This window comes from Bufo gargarizans, chromosome 1, assembly GCF_014858855.1.
Source record: "Bufo gargarizans isolate SCDJY-AF-19 chromosome 1, ASM1485885v1, whole genome shotgun sequence".
Classification (NCBI taxonomy): domain Eukaryota; kingdom Metazoa; phylum Chordata; class Amphibia; order Anura; family Bufonidae; genus Bufo; species Bufo gargarizans.
This window is the reverse complement of record NC_058080.1, coordinates 304,377,809-304,403,095: the sequence shown is the minus strand read 5'-3', so window position 1 is coordinate 304,403,095 and position 25,287 is coordinate 304,377,809. Positions and strand designations below refer to the sequence as shown.

Here is a 25,287-nt window from a genome sequence, read left to right as displayed (position 1 = left end):
ATATGTTTGGTCCGTAGAAGTCTACATTTGTACAATACACATCTGGATAACAAAACTTGGTGTCAACAGATCAAAGAAAACTGCTTGAATTTTTTTCATACAATGATTAAAAGGCATTAATCTATTTTTCTGGGTGGTCAATACTGATACTAAACAGGATATTGGGTGCTTTCCAACCTCAATATTACCTAAACATAGTCTCAAAGTTAGGGTTACAATGGTACAGCTATTTTATATCTGTACATACAGTCCTGTTACAAAATACTTGCATACAAATTCAATCAAGTGCTTCATATGTAGGTGCCACGAGGCAAATTTGTGAAGAGTTAAAACATTTATTACTACGACTTTAAAAATGTATGCACAAACTGCTGCTATGTGACTCTGTATTCTCTGCCATAAGGACATGTATTCTGTGCAGTCCCAGAGCTTTCCCAAGTTCAAAAAAGTCATAAGTAAGTCAGATGCAGTTTTTATACCATTGCACTATTGTCAAAGACGACCCATTCAGACTGTACGAGTAAAAAAAAGGAACTTTAAAGGGAATGTGCCATCAGAAAATGACCTATTGTTGAAATAACTTTTTTATATTTAACATATTTTTAAAGAATTTTTGATGTTATTTTAAATTTTCCTTGTCACTATCTATACTTAAACAAAAAATACATATTCCTGCTGTTTTCACACTGGCCACTAAGCCTAACAATAGGAGCCAGTTCTTGGTCTCTACAAATTACTTTATTACAGTTACATATTGTTCTAGGCCTGCCTGTAATGATAAGGAGATAACACCACAGTAAAGATAAGACAGGCCCCACCATTCATAATAGGTTATTGTCAAAGCTTATCTATTCTTTCCTTGTACAATGACCTCTGCACAGGGCACACAGCATGCCTAGAAGACTGTACCATAGAAGTCAATCGGGTCAGCTCCAGACCATTGTGTCTATGGCCCATGGGGCTACCAGAAAGCATTTTTTTATGCTTTCTAAATGCTCAGGTTAAGGCCTCATGCACACGACCGTGCAGTTTTTTGTGAACCGCAAACCGCGGATCCGCAAAAAACGGAAGCCGCCCGTGTGCCTTTCGCAATTTGCGGAACGGAACGGACAGCCCATTGTAGACATGCCTATTTTTGTCCGCAAAACGGACAAGAATAGGACATGCTATATATTTTTTGCGGGGCCTTGGAACAGAGCAACGGATGCGGACAGCACGTCTAATATTTCTTGTTATTTTAGAACATTTGCTTTTTCTTTTCTAAACGTAACCCTTTAAATAGACTACTATCCAAAGTTATTGTTAAAAAATTTAGGTCTGTTTGACACATGATTTGATTTGCCGTTTTCCAATTTTTTTGTGGATTTTTGCCACGTTTTCGGTAAGTTAATAGCATTTTTATGTGGTCAAATGTTACTTTAAAATCTACAGTTCAGTTTGAATAGCATTACAATAAAAAATGTTTTTCAGACCACTGCAAAAAAAATTGTAAAATATATATGGCGTATTATACCATAAAAAACAAAGACAAAACAAATGCAAAATTTTTGCTGTGTTTTCTGCTTTTTTTATGTGGCCAGATGTTACTTTAAAATCTATGGAGCATTTTGAAAAGTGTTACAATTAAAAAAATGCTGTGTGAACGAATGATCTGTCATATTCAGATTATTGGGAGTGCTTTTGTGTAATTCTATATTAGCGACATGGGCATATTAATTGGCTCCACTGCAAAAATGTAACATAATGCCACCACTGTGGCAGCACAGTGTGAACTATAGCGTACATGAGCACACAAATGTACAGACACATACACGGGTCCATACACACAAGACTATGGAAGCCATGTCACTACTTTTGAAAACAGAGGGATAATATGGATGCTCATCATAACCGTTTTATGTACAATAATATGTAAGCCAAAAGGTGAATTCAAACGTACAGCTAGATACTGTATGACATGCATCCCATTAGGTCACCGCCCTGACTTCAGTAAACCCTACATTTATGTCTTTGTATATTCTCAAAAAGTATCTTTGATGTATTGCACAAAAATGTATGCCAAAATGACATAACCCCGGCCCACAGTAGACTCTGGGCTACGTTCCCATATGTTTTGTTTTTTTTAAAAGAAAACCTAAAGACAAAAGGATGAAGTCAAAAATTTTGGAAGGCTCTAAGAGGTCTCGGGATTAGGAACCTATATACTTTCTATTACTATTTCTAGTACTCAAAAGCCGTCTTGTTCCCATTCCAGCAGGTAATGTTAATGCAGTGTTAGAGTTCACCCTTTGCTCCAGCAATCAGCACATCTCTTCTCATACAGGGGACACTGTTTAATACACTAATGTCAATCAACAGTTCCCTGGTGCTATTCTGGAGTTATAGGCTCTCATGGTGGGAAAGCTTTAGAGATTTATGAGTACATCGCAGTCCCTATAGCTGCTACGACAGTTCTGTCACCACCAGAAACTGATTAGAGACTGGTGGTCATCCAGTTTCATATACCTACCTACCTACCTACACTTCCCATATAGGAACACTGTAGGCTAGCGTTTCCATGTATTATATGCTTTACACACTTTTGGGGTCATTTATCAAACTCTTGTAAAGTAGAACTGGCTTAGTTACTCATACCAACCAAACAGATTCCACCTTTCATTTTTGACAGCTCCTGAAAGGAGGAATCTGATTGGTTGCTATGGGCACCTAAGCCAGTTCTACTGTACACCAGTTTGATAAATGACCCCATGTATGCCTCCCTTAAAGGCTCATGCAGATGACCGATATTAAACTAACATTTTCCCCTCAGTTTTGCTTCAGTGTTTTCTGCAAATTCTGTTAAAGGGGTTGTCTCATCTCAGACACTGATTGTATAATGCTTGGATATGCCATCAAAGTCAGCCAGGTGAGAGCGCACGGCTATGGCTATTTTTGGGAGTCCGATAGTGATTAATAAACAGCGCACCCTGCATGCACAGCTGTCTCTCTATTCACCTCTATGAGACTGCCGGAAATAACCAAGCCAGCGCTCGCCCATTTTCAAAACTTCCCAAGAGTTGAATGAAGAGGTCACCGTGCATGCACGACCACCTCTCCAGTTACCTCTAGGGCAGTGGTCCCCAACCTTTTTTGCACCAAGGACCAGTTTCATGCAAGACAATTTTCACAGGGACCGGGTGGGGGTTCTGGGGTGGGGCTTAGAGGTGGGCAGGGCTTAGGGGGTGCTGGTCAGCGCTCACTGATTCACGAGCATAACAAAACACAAGGTGCATATAAAACTATATAACACTATATAACGATGGGGTTAATGGCATCAGGTACATGCTGGAGTAACTTGCTGTTAATATGAGGCACATTGTTTTATCAATTTGGACCTGCATGTGCCTCACATTAATAGTAAGTAACTTCATCATGTGTACCTCACATTAATGGTTAACCCAATATTGCCCACTATTTGATGAGGCCTTTATTTTGAGGCAGGCTAATAATCTAACAGTGTGTAGGACGGGGTGTGGTCCGGGTACCGGCGCCGGCTGCTTTTCAGAGCACTAATGGCTGGGGACTGGAGAACACAAGACTCAGGAGGAGGAGGAGGCTGCCGCTGCTGCAGTTCGCCGAGCACGCTAGCTGAGATGGCGCAGTGGTAAACCCTCCCCCGTCTCTCCTCCTACTTTAATATTAGCCACACATTCATTGGTGGCAGTGGTGCGGGCAGCATCAGAGCCTGCTCATTTTATTGCGGCGGCCGCGCCATGGGAGGGATTTCCTCCCTACGTCCCTCCTTCTCCATTGACTCTGGCCACTCTGAGGCATGCGCCTGGCGTCTCCGCTCCTCTCTCCTCTGCGGCCTGACAAACAATCGTCCAGGGCCCGGTCCTGGGCCGCGGCCCGGCGGGATGCGGACCACTGCTCTAGGGGACTGCTGGAAATAGCCAAGCCAGCGGCCAGCTATTTTCAGAACTCCCATAACAGTGAACGGAGGTTGGCCGCACTTGTGCGATCCGCTCTCAACTTCAGGGGGCCCATCTTGGATATAGGTGCTGGTCCCAGAGGTGGGACTTGCACCTACCTGACAGAGGTGTGAGATGAGACGACCCCTGTAAGTTCTGTGTGGATGTGATCAGTTTTCAAGCTTTTTTAACATGCATGAAAAAACTTTGAAGAATACCACACAGCATCTCAGAGCAGCCATCAGTGAAAAATAAGCAGTCCTCCAGTGTGCTACCTACAAAAAACATTCCCCACAAGAACCAAAGGCAACACCCATCATATATCCATAAAAATCTAAATTTATCGGAAAATACAATAACATGTAATGATAAATAATAAGGCAAAGCCATCAGATCATGGAAATCATACATTGCCCTGCTTCACAGCATTCCCCCCAAAATATGGAAAGACATGTCCTACAATATCTGTGGGACCAGTCCTATAGTGTTTCAATATATAAAGTGTGGTTCCGTTTTTTACCACTGACCTAAACGAGTCCTGTGTGGAAAATGCAACGCATTGCATGCCCTGCACATAGCTGTGTCTTTCAAGCAGACCTCTTGATTTTTTGGGGGGCCTTACGTGCGTTAACACAAAAGATAAAACGTGCTGCATTTTTATTCAAGTGAGAGAAAAAATGCCTATGTGTATAGATCTATTGACTTTAATGAGTCAGATTTCATTGAGGGTGCTGTCCAAATTTATTAGTGCAGCGTACTATTTATTAAGCACAAAATATTGATGTAATATATAAAAAATATAGAGTAGTGCCAAATTTATAATTCAGCACGCATCATTGTGATACATTTCTCAAAGTTTCTGCCTGTTTGGTCCAGTGTTATTTTTACAACAGTACTAATGATTCAGCTTTATTTTAAAATATATAGCAATAAATAGAGTCATTTACAAAAATATCATGCTGCATAAAACATACAAATTGTTTCCTACATTCACGTCAACCTCCTTTAATCGGGGTAAAAATTTTTTTTTTTACAAAATCTAGCTTTCCCTCCAAAAAAAGACACATTAAATGGAACTGTATTCCCTCTACTCAAGATCTCAGTAGCATTTACAAATTTTCTCATCTTACTGATGTTCCAAAAATAGTTGTAACAGAGAAAGTTTAGCACAAAAAGCACACATACATGCAGGTATCGCTGTGAATAGCGTTTTCTCTGTGTCCTATACAGAATATGTAAAACTGTCAACTCATTGAGGTCAATATAAAAGATAAAATAAATCGACATTCAAATAAGGCAAAAAAAAGCAGAGCTTACCTAAAACTTGAGATTTCAGCTAGAAAATGAGTCTGGTCCCAGGCAAAAATCTATTTTGAACAAAATGAAAAAATAAATAAAAATTTAAATAATAAAAATATATAACATTTAAACATTAAAATTCATAAAATGGTCACAACGGAACTGCATGTTCACAGTATGAACGATCTTTGCCCACTAGTCTTGACTTGGACAATTAGTTTGTAAAGTAATACTTGCACATGCTTTGGGTGAAGAGAGAACTGTACAAGCCTTCCATTCATCCCAATGGCGTCCTGATCACAAGTAAACGTATACACGGGCAGATCCATAGACCCCGGTGGTGAAGTTAAGAAAAGTGTAACCGTTTCTGTGTTCTTTATTCCCAGAGATAACAAAATCCACACATACACAGAAGGGAAATAAAAAGGCCGCTTTCTGTTGCGTCAAAGACACCACTGTGAGCTTGAAACACTGAACAGTGAGACATTAAACTGGCTGAAGACGGTTTTTCAATGTACTCTGCTGCATCTTCCCTCAGGTCTAGCTGGAGTCTGTCCTGCATCTCTTACATAGCAGCTGTGCTCGCCAGCTCCGAGAGGCAATCCTTCCTCATGTCCATACTGATGCTATTCACTGGACACAAGCACAGAAAAGTGCATTCATCTACAGGAATCACTTTGGGGGAAAAGAAAGTCAGACCAACCCTCTTCTGCCGAGACAGATGAGCAGAAAGGCTCATTGATGGTTTTTACCTTGGTGGTTCCATTCCACACAATACCTACCCTTGTATGTCTATTTAAAATACCATTAGAAAATAAACTTTTTCATACTGTATTGACTTCTGTACACACCATAATTCCATGGCTGCTTAAGCTTTGAAACCTGTACCCTCAGAACACATTCCACAAGCAGTATGTTACTTGTCAGATATGTTAGACACAGTGCTCTAGGAGGGCCAGTAGTGATATCCTATGTCTGTACAGTCACAGCCTGCAGAACTGTCTAATGTCCAACTCACTTCAACTGTATAATCTGAATGCATTTGTTTTATTTCACTTTGAATTATATGATACGTACATAGATCTAGTGTATAACCAAATCCCAAACTACAAACAACCAGATTCCCCTGATGAAGCCATTTGGCGAAACGCGTTGGTAGGTGAGGGACACTGGTATGGGAGATGTGACTACATGTTGATTATGAATTGGTGAGCCTGTCCCAGTTTTTTTCGGCTCTCCCTAATGTTGCTGCCTCATAATCTTACTGTCACAGGTTTAACATATTTTATCACATTTGTGAGTGATTTTGCAATGATTTACGAGTTCTTATATTTATACATGCGCAGCTTGTAGTGGAGATCCATTTACCTTCCTTTTCCCTTGGTTAAGCACTTTATCATGCAATACATGTGTTGTCAGTAAGAGAGGTGTGATTGCACTTTGTTTATGTATTGGTAAGCCAGTTTCAGGTTGTCTGGTCCTCCCCTATATTGCTGCCTTGTGATTTTACTGTCACAGGCTCGACATTATACTACACCTGTGCGTGACTTCATAATAATTGATGAGCTTCCATATCTACATATGTGCAGCCCATAGTGGAGGTCCATTTACCTTCTCCTCTCTCAAGCACTTTAGTATGTAATACATATATTAGCCGGAGGATATCCTTTTTGTGCTTACCTTATATAGTTTATATACTCTATCTCATTCCAGTTGTCCCTCTCTTGTTTTCTTAGTCCCACTGTAATGGTGAGGACTTCTATGTATGTTTTTACATGTTTTTTATATATGTGTGTCCAATAAAGAGATCCTTTTGTCAACGAGATGGTTGTTTGCAGTTTGTGATTTGGCTGTACACTAGATCTATGTAGGTATTCTGCAATTTTGTGTGGCCTTACTGGGTTGTTATATAGGCTATTTTGAATTATATGGTTATAAAACAAGTATAAACATAGCTCCATCATATCCATAATCCTTGGCTTGAACAATAGGAGATTCCTTTATAATATATATATATATATATATATATATATATATATACAGTACAGACCAAAAGTTTGGACACACCTTCTCATTCAAAGAGTTTTCTTTATTTTCATGACTATGACAGTGTAGATTCACACTGAAGGCATCAAAACTATGAATTAACACATGTGGAATTATATACATAACAAAAAAGTGTGAAACAAAAAAGTGTGAAAATATGTCATATTCTAGGTTCTACAAAGTAGCCACCTTTTGCTTTGATTACTGCTTTGCACACTCTTGGCATTCTCTTGATGAGCTTCAAGAGGTAGTCACCTGAAATGGTTTTCACTTCAGTCCTACTGAATAGACTGTTAGAATTTGTATTATGGCAAGAAAAAAGCAGCTAAGTAAAGAAAAAAAGACTGACCATCATTACTTTAAGAAATTAAGGTCAGTCAGTCCGAAAAATTGGGAAAACTTTGAAAGTGTCCCAAAGTGCAGTCACAAAAACCATCAAGCGCTACAAAAAAACTGGCTCACATGCAGGCCGCCCCAGGAAAGGAAGACCAAGAGTCACCTCTGCTGCAGAGGATAAGTTCATCCGAGTCACCAGCCTCAGAAATCGCAGGTTAACAGCAGCTCAGATTAGAGACCAGGTCAATGCCACACAGAGTTCTATCAGCAGACACATCTCTAGAACAACTGTTAAGAGGAGACTGTGTGAATCAGGCCTTCATGGTAGAATATCTGCTAGGAAACCACTGCTAAGGACAGGCAACAAGAAGAAGAGAGTTGTTTGGGCTAAAAAACACAAGGAATGCACATTAGACTAGTGAAAATCTGTGCTTTGGTCTGATGAGTCCAAATTTGAGATCTTTGGTTCCAACCACCGTGTCTTTGTGCGACACAGAAAAGGTGAACGGATGGACTCTACATGCCTGGTTTCCACCGTGAAGCATGGAGGAGGAGGTGTGATGGTGTGGGGGTGCTTTGCTGGTGACACTGTTGGGGATTTATTCTAAATTGAAGGCATACTGAACCAGCATGGCTACCACAGCATCTTGCAGCGGCATGCTATTCCATCCGGTTTGCGTTTAGTTGGACCATCATTTATTTTTCAACAGGAAAATTACCCCAAACACACCTCCAGGCTGTGTAAGGGCTATTTGACCATGAAGGCGAGTGATGGGGTGCTGCGCCAGATGACCTGGCCTCCACAGTCACCGGACCTGAACCCAATCGAGATGGTTTGGGGTGAGCTGGACTGCAGAGTGAAGGCAAAAGGGCCAATAAGTGCTAAGCATCTCTGGGAACTCCTTCAAGACTGTTGGAAGACCATTTCAGGTGACTACCTCTTGAAGCTCATCAAGAGAATGCCAAGAGTGTGCAAAGCAGTAATCAAAGCAAAAGGTGGCTACTTTGAAGAACCTAGAATATGACATATTTTCAGTTGTTTCACCCTTTTTTGTTATGTATATAATTCCACATGTGTTAGTTCATAGTTTTGATGCCTTCAGTGTGAATCTACAATTTTCATAGTCATGAAAATAAAGAAAACTCTTTGAATGAGAAGGTGTGTCCAAACTTTTGGTCTGTACTGTATATATATTGTAAAGGACGCCATGGTTGGGTCCTCAGTGACAGATATGTATCACCAATATTTGGGTTGTGGTGCCATTAAGAAAGCACTACCTAGGATCCGGTACCCACAGAGTTAACTCACTCTCCTGATAAGAGGAAAAGGAAGTGAGTTAGGGAGTGTGGAGTGTGGTGGACACATTGCTGTGGCTGGCTGTGAACAGAGCTGGAAACTGAGGACATGTGGAAAGTTTGGCAGGAAAGCCGACTGGAATCTACCATGGACTAAAAAGAACTAAGAGTAAAAATACCTTTATTTTGAACGGACTGTTCTATTGATTATATTGTACTGAACTAAGCGGACTTTAAGTTGGGTTTGTTTGGACCTTGGCTGCTGGAAGCTGTACCTATTTTCGTTTTGGAAAATAAACATCTGTTTTCTTTAACCCTGGTCTGGCTCATGCACCTGGTTTATTGGAGCGATCTTCCCCCATATTACAATATATATATATTATATGCACACACGTAGTGAGAGGCATATGCATATCTATATAACATTCAAAGCTATGTAGATGCACTTTATGCTTCTGACTAAAATAACTTAGATCAGATCTGCACTCACTCTTTATAAAAAAAATAAAAAAAATAATCCTATAGTAGGCAATTTCCATGATCTGCATGGCTGGAGAGAGGCACATTAATGCTGTTGTAATGTATAGGTGAAACTCGAAAAATTAGAATATCGTGCAAAAGTCCATTTGTTTCAGTAATGCAAATTAGAAGGAATTGCATTAATGCAGCTTAAAATTAGAATTTTGTGAAAAGGTTCAATATTCTAGGCTCAAAGTGTCACACTCTAGTCAGCTAATTAACCCATACCCCCTGAGCAACCATACCCCTCAAAATTGAGACTTTGGGGTTTCATAAGTGATAAGCCATCATCATCCAAATGATAACAAATAAAGGCTTGAAATATCTCACTTTGCATGTAATGAGTCTATCTCATGTATTAGTTTCACCTTTTAAATTGCATTACTGAAATAAACGAACTTTGCACAATATTCTAATTTTTCGAGTTTCACCTGTACATCCAAATATAGTTAAAGTATACACAGTTAAAGCATACAGAAAATGTTTGTACAATTATAACTGAATTAATATGTCTGTTTGGGCTTCCCTAACATCTTCCTCAGCCATATTATTCCCCTCTTCAGTTGTACAGCTAGAATCATTTCTCTCACAAGTAGGGTTTGCCTCCCTTCTGTGGAATCTGTACTGCTGTGACATCCTTTCCCTTACGTTCTCACAGAACAGATAAGGAGGGGAAAATCCCACTTACAGACAGGAGGCTCCTATAATCTTTAAAAGCTGTGTAGAAGCAGTTCTTTTATCAGGCTCAGGATCTCAGCTCTGACACCCCCCACTTCCTGTGAGTCTTCATCTGAGTCTCTGTTACTAGGGATAGATCCATTACATTAAACCTTGATTTTTTTTTTTTTTTATTACACATTCCCTTTAATTTATCTTAATATGTTTTCTTGAAAGAAAAAAATCTAATACAATTAACTGCAGATAAACACATTTTCTCTATTAACCCTAGTAGGAACTTTGAAAACTACAACAAAAAGCTAAATTCAGAAAAAGCCCTTATAAGAGACTGCTTACTTCAAATAGGCAGCTGCTTTCCTTCTGTGCTTTCTTGAGAGATTAACATATCAATTAGTGTTATATTATAAGTAAATCTAATTAAGCCACATTCGGATAAAAAGAATGCAAATGTGACATTTATGCATCAATGTTGTGTAAGCAGACTGATATCCGAAGGCAAAATAATACTTTTGATATCCAAGCGGAAGCAATCTCTGTAAAACACATTTTATTTATTACCCAGTAGCATGATCCCAAAAATCAATCTTTCGAGAGAAAGGTAATTAAATTATTGTATATGTTGTAAGGGATCGCTCTCTCTCAGGGGGTCGCAATCACAGACTTCTCCTTCTGCTTTATTTTGGCACTTCAGCACCATTACACACATAAAAATAAAAAATAAAACACCTGTCCATCTGGGCTCTACCTAATACACGTGTTGTCGCTACCTCACCTATAAAGCGCCGTTCGCACATGGGATTAGATCCGGCTTCCTCAGCCATATATGGTCCAGCAGCCTCCAGGCTGTGACCACACCAGCACCCTTGGGGGAAGATGGTCCAGAAGTCCTCCCAACTCTGACCGTGCGTCGCTGGGCCCCCCAAACTTCAGGCTTTACAAAGCCTCATGGCCCCTCTACCCTCCTGGCTGAAACCACACAGAGCCTCTCAGGCTCCCCTCTCTCTCAGGCTTTCTCAGCCTTTCTTCCTCCTCAGTCATACACAGAGGGTTGTTTTATCCCTCCTAGATTACAACAGCAGGCCTCACCTGCGATAACGTCTGGCAAAAGACAATACATGTAGTGGAAGGGTGTGGACTGGCAGATCCCACTGCCAAACCTATCCCCCCAGTCCACATCAAATCCAGCCCAGAACATCTAGACAAAACTGTCTCAGCAAACTACACTTTGCTGAAACCACTGCAGCTTTCTGGATTTCAGTTCTCTCACCCAGCTGAGTTATCTGACTAGGATATACATGCCACCCAGCACTTATACTGTACACATCACCACAATGTATAAACCCCGGCTCCCCATTACATCTGCATAGCGATCATCTGTTCACTACGTAATAGCCAAAATAAATAGCTTTATGTCCTGCTTGTTGGGAAAGGAGCAGCAGTACAGTTGACAACAATCCTTCTGAAAGGGAAATAACAAGGAACTATAGTGTCAGCTGCCAGAGGTGGAAGGAGACTGATTCTGTCCAGAACCCATTGCCAGCAGTACACATTAGCAGCAGTACAAGAATGGAAAAATAATATTCAAGAAAGGATATTTTTAAGTTAGAAACACTGCAAATTATGAGGGTAAATTAAAAATGATCCCCACTCTGACTATAGAATTTATTTTAACCAACTTTCAGAAAAGACAAATACATCATTGTTTGACATAATCTTCCTAGTCACTGCTTAGGAGGTTTGAACATATTACATCAGCTCATATGTGACTGCAGTGCGAGAAGCAATGGCTGCCCACTTGTAATTAGCAGAAAAGAAGAGCAGCGGGCAATGATCCATTTTTGTGGACTTGAGGGTGTGCCTGGTACCGATATTTATTGAAGACGTGTGTATGAATGCATATAAAATAAAGAAGTTCAAGGAAGGTCACAAGTGTCAGCCATAAAGAAGGTGACAGATATCTGTCCACGTCTAATGAAGCATTGAGTATGCACGTGAACTGATTCTGTTGGATAGATGAGTGACAGTGGAATATGTGGCTCTACGAGGACAAAGATTCACGTCTGATAAAGAGGTGAAAACAGAGGTGCTTTTGTGGCTCACAGCTCAGCCTAAAACATTTTTTACTGAGGGAATATAAAAGCTTCAGGGAGATTACATATGTCGAAATTAAAATTAATTAATTCTACAGCCAGAGTGCAGATAATTTTTGACTTACAATGCTGCAAAGAGCTTTAAGGAAAGCGAGGACTTGCTTTATTCTAGGCAGCAGTCCTGAGAATTCCTGAGAACTCCTCCTCACTTAACTAAGCTTAATCATCCAACACATATTACTATAAAAGCGAAAGTGGAATATCCCTTTAATAAGCCTATTTTCCTCACTTTCAAAATTAACTTACTAGAAGGTCCTGCTTAATTGGAGAAACCTCTGGAATACATGATGCCCAAAAAGCAATGAAGGGAATCTCACTTCTTCTGTGGCTAAGAAAGGTTAATATCAATTTACAAAAAAAAAACAATACTGGCTAAAAAGTCTATGAACAAAATCAATTTCACTATGGCGATAATGATCTCTTAAAACATTCTTGTCATTTTCTTTGTCCTGTAATGAGATGAGCTTACATTTAGAAATTTAATGAACTCGGTGCAACAAAATCCAATTAATTTTACAGCAAGCAACAAGCTTCAGCCATATAAAGCAAGCAAAATCATGTGGTATAAACCAGGAATAAATGCAGCACGTTGATCATCAATTTTGTCAGGCACTTGCTAATGTTGTCGATAATTGTTTAAGCAAACATTTTTCCAATAAAGGAAAATGCCTTGCAATCCATCTAACGAAAAGATGAGATCTGTGTAAGAGTATATTCAGACACCCCAGTTTTGTTGCCAAAATTTATGAATCTTTCCCATTCCTCTGAATGTAGCTTGCAAATATCCACGTACTTACTGCCAAAAAATGCCCACTTAAGAAGTATGGAACTGATTTTCAGTCACAGAAGTTTGCCATTGTGAATAAACCCTAATAGGCAGCAATTATTGGAAATTAAGGTGGCAAACTCATAGGCCAGTCAACAAATCTCATCCCAAATAATTTTTAATTACACACAGTTACAAAAGTATTCAGATGCTGGATTGAAAAACGTAGAATATGTTTCCTGACACAATACCTTTAAGAAACGGTACACCTATTAGTGGGCACAGTCAAATTATAATTTATAAGCAGGGGCTGACTCAATATGGCTGACTATATACAAGTGTATAGGAACCAACCTTCCCATTGAAATGAATATGATGGCTTAGGCTACTTTTACACTAGCGTTTCGGCTTTCAGTTTGTGAGATCCGTTCAGGGCTCTCACAAGCGGTCCAAAACGGATCAGTTTTGCCCTAATGCATTCTGAATGGAAAAAAATCCGCTCAGGATGCATCAGTTTGCCTCCGTTCCGTCTCCATTCCGCTTTGGAGTTGGACACCAAAACACTGCTTGCAGAGTTTTGCTGTCCGCTTGATGAAACTGAGCCAAACGGCTCCGTCCTGGCACACAATGTAAGTCAATGGGGACAGAACCGTTTTCTCTGACACAATCTGGCACAATAGAAAACGGATCCGTCTGCCATTGACTTTCAATGGTGTACATGACTAATCCGTCATGGCTAAATAAGAAATAATACAACCGGATCCGTTCATGACGGATGCATGCAGTTGTATTATTGTAACGGATCCGTCTTTGCAGATCCATTACGGATCCGCCCAAAACAAGAGTGTGAAAGTAGCACAAGGTGCAATTACACCTGCTCACCACTGCGGCAAGCAGGTAAATAATGAAGAGAAGATGGCAATGGCACGGCGCATGTCTGCTATTCAATTAGCTGAGTTGCTGGGGTGCCAGGCTGATATTGATGACCTACCCTGAGAATAAGTCATCAATAAAAATAACATGGACAACTCTAAGAATTGGGACAATATTTGTTTTTAAATCCCTCCCCCCTTTCCATTCACACAGCATTATGAAATGTATATGATTTTTTGTGGGTCAAGCTGAATTTTTGAATTTTTGAATTATTGACACCAGTATGATTATAGCAATGCCAAATGTATATAGTTTTTATTTTGTTTTGAAAAAGTTGTGTCAGGGCTTATTTTTGTTTTTTGCAAGGTGAACTCTAGTTTTTATTGAACCTATACTAGGTACTTTTTGATCAGTTATTAATTTTTTTGATAGGAGAAAAGTGACCAAAAAATGCCAAATTGCATATTTTTATTTTTCTCTGTTATGACAATCTCCACACAAGAAAAATTGTTTAATATTTGATATTTCATCATTTTCAGATGCGGTGATACCTGTTATGTTTCATTTTTTTTATTTATTTTTATATGTAAAATTAGCAAAGGGGGTGATTTGAATTTAAATATTTTGAATTTATTTTTTTTACTTTTTTCACTGTCATTTTTTTGTCCCCTTAGGGGACTTGAATAAGCGATTTTCTGCTCGCTTGTACTATAGACTGAATTGGTGTCTATGTGACTCTTGCAGGCTACCTGTCAGGCCATGCCTTGGGAAAGCCTTTGCAGACAGCTCACCAGGCCTGGGAGAGATGGGAGCTTCGATCGGAGGGCAGAGGGGGCCCCCATCCTCTCTCACTCAGATGCTTCGGTCATTGTTGAGAACATCGATCCCGGTCATTATTTCAGAGGTCCCTAAGAGGTTACAGTTTACCTGAGGAAAGATTGAGGGTAGGGGTTCCCCAAGAGAAGAAACATTCTTTCATGGTAATATAGTAAATATTTGCTGCTATCGGCTACAGTTTTCATTTCCATTAAGAAATGTGCAGTATAATGCCTTATTCACACGTCAGTGTTTTGGTCAGTGATTTCCATCACAAATTGTGAAAACCAGGATTGGAGCCTCCACAGAGATAAGATAAGGGAAAGATCTGCTCCTGTTCTGTGTTTAGAGCCGCACCTGGTTTTGGCTCAAAATCACTGATGGAAATCACTGACCAAAACACTGAAGTGCGAATGAGGCATAATAAAGGAGCAGTACAGATGTTTGATGAGATGGTTGGACCCTGGTATAAGTTCCTCTAGGAGTCCATGAGAGTCAAGCTATGATCTGTGAATTGTTATCCTTAATTATTAAAGAAATGCAAAGGTGTATTCCTATTTCAGAACAGGCCAAGAGGTAAATGGCACTAAAGAAACAGCAGAGTGGGTTGTGCTATTTTCAAAGCTCCAACATAGGTAAAGGGGAAATGTGGAAACCGTGTAGCACAGCAAGCTTCTGAAACTTATGAGACGCAGAAAAAGTGTAGCTCGCTACACTCCATTTCACATGAAGGGCGAGCTGTGGAAACAATATTGCACAGCCCAGCTCTGGCTATCACATCCAGATGGGACGGGTTCAGGGGACTAGTTCTAGAGATAGGTGCTGGCACCAGAGATGGGATGCCCATCTATGAGACTTTTATGGCATATCCTTTATGCAAGTCATGAAAGTATATGCATGTCTATAGAAACATCTCAGTAAAAAAAGCATGCGTCTGTCTGCATGCACAATTTTCCAACAGTAACCAGCAGGATATGTTCACACACGGAATTTGCACAGACAAAACCTGCTGTGTATACTGCAGCAAACATCTCTGTTCTTTTTCGCTATGAATGCCGCAGGCCTGCTTGCAGTTTAGCGCAATCAATGGTAACACACCTAATTTACTAAAAAAGGAAAATTTGGCAGGGACTTAAGTAATCAGATCCCTCTGCTATGCCACTTAAAATGTAGCTCTGGGGGTCTCCCATTTCTCTTGATAATCACCTTTATGATGTTTCTACACCTTGATTGGAGTCCACCTGTGGTACATTCAGTTGATTATAAATGATGTGTAAAGACACTTCTATAGATATAATTTAACAACAAATGACATTTCCTTTTGAAAAAGGTGTAACGAGAGTGATCCTCCTTCATCAAACTGCAGCACAAAAGAGATAAATTCATCAGTTAGATGCTATTCAGCTGATTACATTCATGAGGATAAATTGAACACGTTTGTCATCGGCTATTCAGCCGCTTTGACAGTGCAAATATACTGTATGGTGACTTTTTTTTAAGCTCTGAAACCTTTTTCTTCTTTTTCCAAGACTCCTTCATTTACCAACTTCTATTCTTGTATCTATAGAGGTTGGTGTACTCATAGAGGGGGTCATGTAATAACACTTTACGCTAGTTTTTGGCCAAGAAAGGTCACAAATTTTGTGGCAAGTGCCATCTCTTTAGCTTGTTCCAATACTCTCATCACTATTCCAAAAAATCAGTAGAGTGGGCTGGAGGAGGCAGGCCATGGGTGGTAACTCCGTGGTCCAATTCATTTACATGTGCACCAGAAAACTTGCCCACATTCTACCAGAAATCTACTCGTGTAGATTTCTGTTCTGGCGCACAGACAGCAGAAGATGGGACACATTTATTAAGAGGCATATGTCTCTTAATAAATCCACAAGCAGGGTTTTACTTAGACAGGCGCGTGTGAGGGCGGTCTTTAGTGAATGACCCCTTGTGTGTGGTACATACTGTACTTAGAACATGTTGTAAATGGATATTCTAATTTAATTTAGGCCCTAGTACTCTATACAAAATATTAGAGGAATTCGCAAATGGTTTTCATACCTTGGAAGAGTCTTTGCTTAGAATGTTTGGCAAGTTTTTAAGTAGCAGAAATGTCTGAGCAGATCTCAAGGAGTTTCTGTGTTCTATATACCCATATTGCTCTAGAAATCAACGGAGGTCCAAGAGTACACTAATTTAGGGCTTATCAAAACTCAACTGCCTCTAGCACCTAGAAAATCATCTTTGGGAACATGGTGGGGCTTAGTAGGGAAGGTGCTTAGATGCCTGGGGAGGTGGTTCGTGAATGGGATCTTCAAACAGCTGATTGGCGGGAGTGCTGGTTGTCAGACCCCACCGATGAAATATCCTAAATATAGGTTATCAGTATCAAAATCTCGGACAAGCCCTTTAAAGTGCTGCAATCGCTCTTCAAGCCTTACAGCATGTAACTGCTGGGGCCTAACTTTAGCTGACTCTTAGACCTGGCTAAAGTTGGTTCTGGCTCGTACTAATGTGATCTTGTAATTTGTTCAAATAAATAACACACAAGAAGTGTTTGAAGCCAACCTAAAACGTAAGCCAGTGAGCCGTGTGCATCAATTAATGAAATAAGGCAAGCACATAAAAATGGCATTAGTTACATATACTAGTCCAATAACTAGGCAAATGTGATTTGCTTTCTATGACATTGATAATAAGACCTCTGCAGATAAAGCCTCAAGCATGCAACCAATACTTCTAGGGGACAATATCTTCATAATCCAGTATCCAATGGAGTAAACCGAATTTTTTGTTCTGTTGGATTTAGTATGATTCTGACAGGAAAGCTCAATATGTGCCTCCAAGTGAAATAACTCTACAAACTGCTATGGGTACTGAACTATCACACATATGGACCTATAATTCAGCCTTGGGCACAAGCACTAGATACTCCTAGATACTGCAGACAAAGGTGACATCCCTTTACCTACATTCTAAATGGTCATGTTGCCTTAAAGAATCAATCGTGCCTTAAAAAACCCATACATCAGTGAATGCTCTATTTATGGTCTCTTAACCCCTTAGGGACCGGTCTCATTATCACCTTAAGGACCAGGCAATTTTTTGCAAATCTGACCAGTGTCCCTTTAAGTGGTGATAACTTTAAAACGCTTTGACTTATCTAGGCCATTCTGAGATTGTTTTGTCGTCACATATTGTACTTCACGACACTGGTAAAATGAAGTAAAAAAAAAATAAAATCATTTTTATTTATAAACAAATACTGAATTTACCAAAATTTGGGAAAAATTAGCAAATTTCCAAGTTTCAATTTCCCTACTTCTATAATATGTAGTAACACCTCCAAAAATAGTTAATACTTTAAATTCCACATATGTCTACTTCATGTCTGGATCATTTTGGGAATGACATTTTAGTTTTTGGGGACGTTAGAAGGCTTAGAAGCAAAATTTTCAAAAACCCAATTTTTAGGGACCAGTTCAGGTCTAAAGTCACTTTGTGAGGCTTACATAATAGAAACCACCCAAAAATGACACCATTCTAGAAACTACACCCATCAAGGTATTCAAAACTGATTTTACAAACGTCTTTAACCCTTTAGGTGTTCCACAAGAGTTAATGGCAAATGGAGATAAAATTTCAGAATTTAGATTTTTTTTGCCAAATTTTCCATTTTATTCCATTTTTTCCAGTAACAAAGCAAGGGTTAACAGCCAAACAAAATGCTACATTTATTGCCCAGATTCTGTAGTTGGCAGAAACACCCCATATGTGGCTGTAAACTACTGTACGGGCACACGGTAGGGCGTAGAGGGAAAGGTGTGCCGTGTGGTTTTTGGAAGGAAGATTTTGCTGGACTGATTTATTTACACCATGTCCCATTTGAAGCCCCCCTGATGCACCTCTAGAGTAGAAACTCCATAAAAGTGACCCCATTTTTGAAACTACGGGATAAGGTGGCAGTTTTGTTGGGACTATTTTTAGGGTACATATGATTTTTTGCTTATCTATATTATATTTTTGTGAGGCAAGGTTACCAAAAATAGAAATTCTGAAATTTTATCTCCATTTGCAATAAACTGTTGAGGAACACCTAAAGGATTAATAAAGCTAGTAAAATCAGTTTTGAATACCTTGAGGGGTGTAGTTTCTTAGATGGGGTCACTTTTATGGAGTTTCTACTCTAGGGGTTTATCAGGGGGGCTTCAAATGGGACATTGTGCCCAAAAAAAAGCCCATCAAAATCTGCCTTACAGAAACCATACGGTGTTCCTTTCCTTCTGCGCCCTGCTGTTTGGTCATACAGCAGTTTACGACCACATATGTGGTGTTTCTGTAAACTGCAGAATCAGGGTAATTATAAATGTGGGCATTGCTCCTTTTGCGCATTAAATATGTGCAGTAAATGGCTGCTGATAGGAGGGGTCCAGCACGCGGTACGGGATTTTATAACATGTCGGACGCCATATGTTGTGTATGCCGTGTTTTGCCCTTGCAATAGGTATTACATCGGTAAAACAATTCGCCCGCTCTTTGAACGGATACGGGAGCATGTGAATTCCATTCGTTCAGGTAGAGGATGTCCCCGCCTGATCGATCATGTCAGGGACGCGCATGACGGTCATCCCCGTTGCCTTTCCTTTGCGGGAGTGGAACAGGTCCAACCCATCCCTAGGGGAGGGGATCGTCACCGGCTACTCCTGCAGAGGGAAGCAAGGTGGATTCTCCGTACCAAAGCCACCGGCGCCGCAGGATTAAACGACAGAAAAGACATGTCCGTATTCCTTTAAGAGTGGGGCATTCAAGAATATAGCCAAAGGGGTGGGCTTGTTGTGTCATTAATGGATCCTATGGCCCTTTAAGAGATTTACCCCTTCGGATTCTGTCCTCTATACCCGCGTTGTTTTAATTTAAAATTGCTGTCCACAGGAATGACTCCTGCATGTATGATTAGTTACTGCTGCCGGATCTGTTAACCTAACTTTTGCTTTTTTGTTTATATTTTGGTATGTTCTTCCTTCCCCCTCTACCACATGGATATGTTTTTACGTCACTTACTGACGGCGCACAGCTGCTGCACATGATGCCGGCTGATGGGCGTCGCTTATATATGGCGCAGTATTGCGCCTTGACGATCAGCGGCCAGAAGAAGCGCAACACATTGCGCGAAACGGCCGTAGCCGCCATTAATCTGCAGGAGCGTGTCCGCCTCAAAACCCCACCTGTTCGTCCGATATTCAGGATTGAATAAAAAGACACAGATCTATATGCTTCGGTGAGTGCCGCATATTTTTTTGACTCTCGCTACATTGTTACAATTGATACGGCTTCCCTTCTCCATGCTGAGCACCACATATGAAGCACGATTTGCTACATTGCTGTTACTTTAGCCAGTACTAAGGACCGGAGCTCTTACCCGTCGCTTGCAGTGCCGCTGTGTTCTATTTCTGTTTATGTAATAAATATTACGTTTTGTTTGGCTGTTAACCCTTGCTTTGTTACTGGAAAAAGAAACGCATTAAAATTGAAAATTTGCCCAAAAAATTTCTGTTTTGGCACCGTTTTTATTACTTTTTTTTAAACTTGTTCATCTGAGGGGTTAGGTCATGGGGTATTTTTATAGAGCAGATTCTTACGGATGCGGCAATACCTAATATGTCTTTTTTTTGTTTTTAGCCGATTATCTTAGGTAGGGGCTCATTTTTTGCAGGATGAGAGGACGGTTTTATTTTCACTATTTTGGGGGACATATGACTTTTTGATCGCTTGCTATTACAATTTTTGTGATGTAAGGTGACAAAAAAATAAATCATGGGGGGGTTAGATCATGGGGTATTTTTATAGAGCTGATTCTTACGGACGTGGCAATACCGAATATGTCTACTTTATTTATTTATTTATTTATTTTAGTTTTACGAAATAATATTAAAAAAAATGTACTTTTAGTATCTCAAGTCTGAGAACCATAGGTTTTTTACCCGATTGTCAGTGGCTATAAATTTAGTACTCCATGGAAGTAAGTGTGGTACTCCCTGAAGCAACCGTCCCTGAGGTACTCTCAAAGTTTGTACAGTTTGTACAGTTTCACACCAAACCTCGCCCGCTTTGAGGGAACATACTGGTGGAAAATGAGTCTCCACTTGAAAGCAATAAGAGACTCATCAACCGCGACCTCCCTTCCAGGTATATAGGCCTGTACAAATTTAGCCCCAAAGTGATCGATCACCGGCCTGATTTTGTACAGGTGGTCTTAGGCAGGATCACCTTGGGGGGGGGGGGGGGGGCGGGGGGGGACATGCTGCATTATCTGCATAATGCAGGCGTTTCTGGATGGCCTCAAACCGGGAGCGTGTCAAGGCCGTACTGTAAAGTGGGGTCTGGTAGAGGACGTCCCCACTCCAGTAATGCCTGACACTAGGTTTCTTGACTAGGCCCATGTGCAGCACAGGGCCCCAAAACGTCCTCATCTCGGCTGCACTGACCGGGGTCCAGCCACCGGGCCTAGCCAAAAAGGAGCCCGGGTGTTAAGCAACAAACTGTTGGGCGTACAGGTTTGTTTGCTCCACCACTAGATTTACAAAGTGGTCACTGAAAAAAAGACTAAAGTAGTCATATTCAGTGAAGCCCACTGTGGAAATCTGGATTCCTGGTTGACCTACAAAATCAGGAATCACGGGCTTAAAACGCTCTGGGGTATACCAGACAAGTTCAGCGGCAAGGGGCTCCGGTGGACTTAACTGGTGGGCCGGAAAACTAGTACGAGCCCCAGAGCTGCTCGTACTAGTGCGGGCCACAGAGTCCCTAGCATGGCGGTCCCCTTGCTCCGTCGCCTTGGGGACTCATCATCATCGCTAGATGATGAGGAGGATGCAGATGCGGACTCGGAGGCAAGCTGGGCGTATGCCTCCTCGGCCGAGAACATCTGACGGGCCATAGGGGAGTGTGTGTGTGTGCGTACGTGATAAACTTTATTTGTGTGTGTGGGCACGGGTGTTCGCGAACTTACCCTAAACCTAACAGACCAAAAAATATATAAAATAACTAATAAAAAGGGTAAAAAATGTTAAATAAAAAAATTCTAAATTGCTGATCAACCGTCCGAAGTTGATCAGCGGTGGGGTGTGCGATGCGCTAACAGTGGCCAGATGCTAAGAGTGCCGGCCACAGTCAGCAAACGAACAAAAAAAATAAATAAATGCTTGTGCCCCAAAAAAGGTTGTGGGGGGGGGGGTGAGGGGGGGGGCAAGCTGCAGCACCCCTGGGGGGTCTAGGGTCACACAGCTGTGCTATGGACCCCAGACACCTGATTTAGGGTGATACAATAAAAAATGTTTATTTTTTCTTCCACTAACTTTCCCTGAATATCCCTGCCAAACCGAACCTTTCCCTAAATACCTGGGTGCACAGATGGGTGTGCTGGGGCACAGATGGGGTGCTTGCTGACGTTACCTGCACAGATGGGGGTGCTTAATTAAAAAAAGCTGGCTGGCACACGTCTGGAATGTATTTTTCTGCACTGATTAGAATAATTAGGGCTCAACAGTCGCAGCTTTGTGAGATCACCCTTTTCGGGGCTGGTATTTCACCAGGGAAAGTGTAGGGTGTTGGTAGGGAGAGAAGTTTATAGCTGGATGACAATATTCAACAGTGGTCCTCCACTGAGGTTGTGTGAATTCATCCTCTGCATCCCATCCTTTTATTTGTGGTGTTCTCCTTTGAAGTACAATAATAATGGGATATGTACAGCTATTTTAATACTTTTGTAACACAATTTTTCTAATATTGCATTTATTAAAAGCAGTATTGCTTTTTGTTTTTTTACAGTGATTGGACTCGGAAAAGAATTTGGCTCTTTCCAAGTCCTCTCAGTGTATTCCAGGGAAGGTGGGGAAAAGGAGTTTGAGACTATTAACATACAGTACAAATTACAGATCTGGAGTCATTGTCACCAGTACTGTTCATGTAGTACTATACTTGGTATTGTTTGCTGGATGTGAAAGATTCCCTTCAGGATGTTTTCACACGTAGGTTTTTAGTGGTGTTCTTCCTAGTCTTTATTTATACCATAGTTTTTTGCCACCTTTCTATGCAGTAAAAACACCAGCCCCAGATATTAGCTGAAGGTGTACGGGAAACACAAAACACAGGACACACACGGTTTTTGGCTACTTTGGCATTTTGTTAATAATAAGGTGTTTTTTTTCCAGGCATTTTCACATAACCTTCTCTATACGGGAAAACGCCATGAAGAAAATGTTAGTAGAAAAACACACTGTTTGCAAAAAACAGCACAAAACACAGGTGGTTATGCTGTCGTTTTTACAAACTCCACCAAATTCCTGTGTGTAAGGACTCTAGGAGCAATTGTGTGAGGAGCAAATACCTTTCAAAGAACTGTATATACCTCCTTTCTGTGATTTCTGCAAAGTTTTGTTAAACAAAAGGTAAACTTTCACTGTGGAGTGAGAATCCCGAAACAGACGTTGACCTACAGTAAGATGATACTAATGGACTGGCACACAGAGCACTATGATGTGATATTTCTTTGGTGACAGTTCACTGATGAATTATAGTGATTAACACAACTGTGTGAAATCAGTGTCAAATTCCGTGAAACAGTTCAACAGTTCCCCAATTTTAACTTGTAACAGCGAAACATTCCGTTATAAATCTGTATATCTACAATCAGTCTGACCCATAAAAGTAAAATTATATCATATACGGCAATAACCATACCATAAAATCCTAAAATATATACCGATATATATATATATGTGTATATATATATATATATATATATATATATATAGTTAGTCGTGGCCAAAAGTTTTGAGAATTACATAAATATTGGAAATTGGAAAAGTTGCTGCTTAAGTTTTTATAATAGCAATTTGCATATACTCCAGAATGTTATGAAGAGTGATCAGATGAATTGCATAGTCCTTCTTTGCCATGAAAATTAACTTAATCCCAAAAAAACCTTTACATTGCATTTCATTGCTGTCATTAAAGATGAGATCATTTCAGCAATCGTCTTGTTAACTCAGGTGAGAATGTTGACGAGCACAAGGCTGGAGATCATTATGTCAGGCTGATTGGGTTAAAATGGCAGACTTGACATGTTAAAAGGAGGGTGATGTTTGAAATCATTGTTCTTCCATTGTTAACCATGGTGACCTGCAAAGAAACGCGTGCAGCCATCATTGCGTTGCATAAAAATGGCTTCACAGGCAAGGATATTGTGGCTACTAAAATTGCACCTCAATCAACAATTTGTAGGATCATCAAGAACTTCAAGGAAAGAGGTTCAATTCTTGTTAAGAAGGCTTCAGGGCATCCAAGAAAGTCCAGCAAGCGCCAGGATCGTCTCCTAAAGAGGATTCAGCTGCGGGATCAGAGTGCAGAGCTTGCTCAGGAATGGCAGCAGGCAGGTGTGAGCGCATCTGCACACACAGTGAGGCAAAGACTTTTAAAAGATGGCCTGGTGTCAAGAAGGGCAGCAAAGAAGCCACCGCTCTCCCAAAAAAACATCAGGGACAGATTGAACTTCTGCAGAAAATATGGTGAATGGACTGCTGAGGACTGGGGCAAAGTCATATTCTCTGATGAAGCCTCTTTCCGATTGTTTGGGGCATCAGGAAAAAGGCTTGTCCAGAGAAGAAAAGGCGAGCGCTACCATCAGTCCTGTGTCATGCCTACAGTAAAGCATCCTGAGACCATTTATGTGTGGGATTGCTTCTCATCCAAGGAAGTAGGCTCACTCACAATTTTGCCCCAAAACACAGCCATGAATAAAGAATGGTACCAAAACACCCTCCAACAGCAACTTCTTCCAACAATCCAACAACAGTTTGGTGAAGAACAATGCATTTTCCAGCACGATGGAGCACCGTGCCATAAGGCAAAAGTGATAACTAAGTGGCTCGGGGACCAAAACGTTGACATTTTTGGTCCATGGCCTGGAAACTCCCCAGATCTTAATCCTATTGAGAACTTGTGGTCAATCCTCAAGAGGCGGGTGGACAAACAAAAACCCACTAATTCTGACAAACTCCAAGAAGTGATTATGAAAGAATGGGTTGCTATCAGTCAGGAATTGGCCCAGAAGTTGATTGAGAGCATGCCCAGTCGAATTGCAGAGGTCCTGAAAAAGAAGGGCCAACACTGCAAATACTGACTCTTTGCATAAATGTCATGTAATTGTCGATAAAAGCCTTTGAAACGTATGAAGTGCGTGTAGTTATATTTCACTAAATCACAGGAACAACTAAAACAAAGATCTAAAAGCAGTTTAGCAGCAAACTTTGTGAAAACTAATATTTGTGTCATTCTCAAAACTTTTGGCCACGACTGTACACACATACTATATAAAATCTCTGGACCTATCGTAGAAACTGCCTAGTAACAACCAAGAAAAAGCACTAAAATCTACGAATCTTGAGGACTCATGTTAAATACATTAGACCTGTTGCACTTTTATTGGCATGAGTCACTATGCTGTCCCAGGGGAATGTTGCTCACAGCAACAATGGCGAAGACACCAACACAAACCAATTAATCG

General features: G+C 40.5%; 1 protein-coding gene across 3 annotated transcripts in view; it reads right to left on the bottom strand.

Moving 5' to 3' along the window:
* Nucleotides 1-25,287, bottom strand: part of CSGALNACT1 (chondroitin sulfate N-acetylgalactosaminyltransferase 1) — a 332,098-nt gene that overhangs the window by 189,532 nt on the left and 117,279 nt on the right. For all 3 annotated transcript variants that reach the window (XM_044305053.1, XM_044305061.1, XM_044305069.1), the window contains one exon: nucleotides 5,268-5,317. The gene's annotated coding sequence lies outside the window, so the exon portion shown is untranslated. The remainder of the gene's footprint in view (nucleotides 1-5,267; nucleotides 5,318-25,287) is intronic.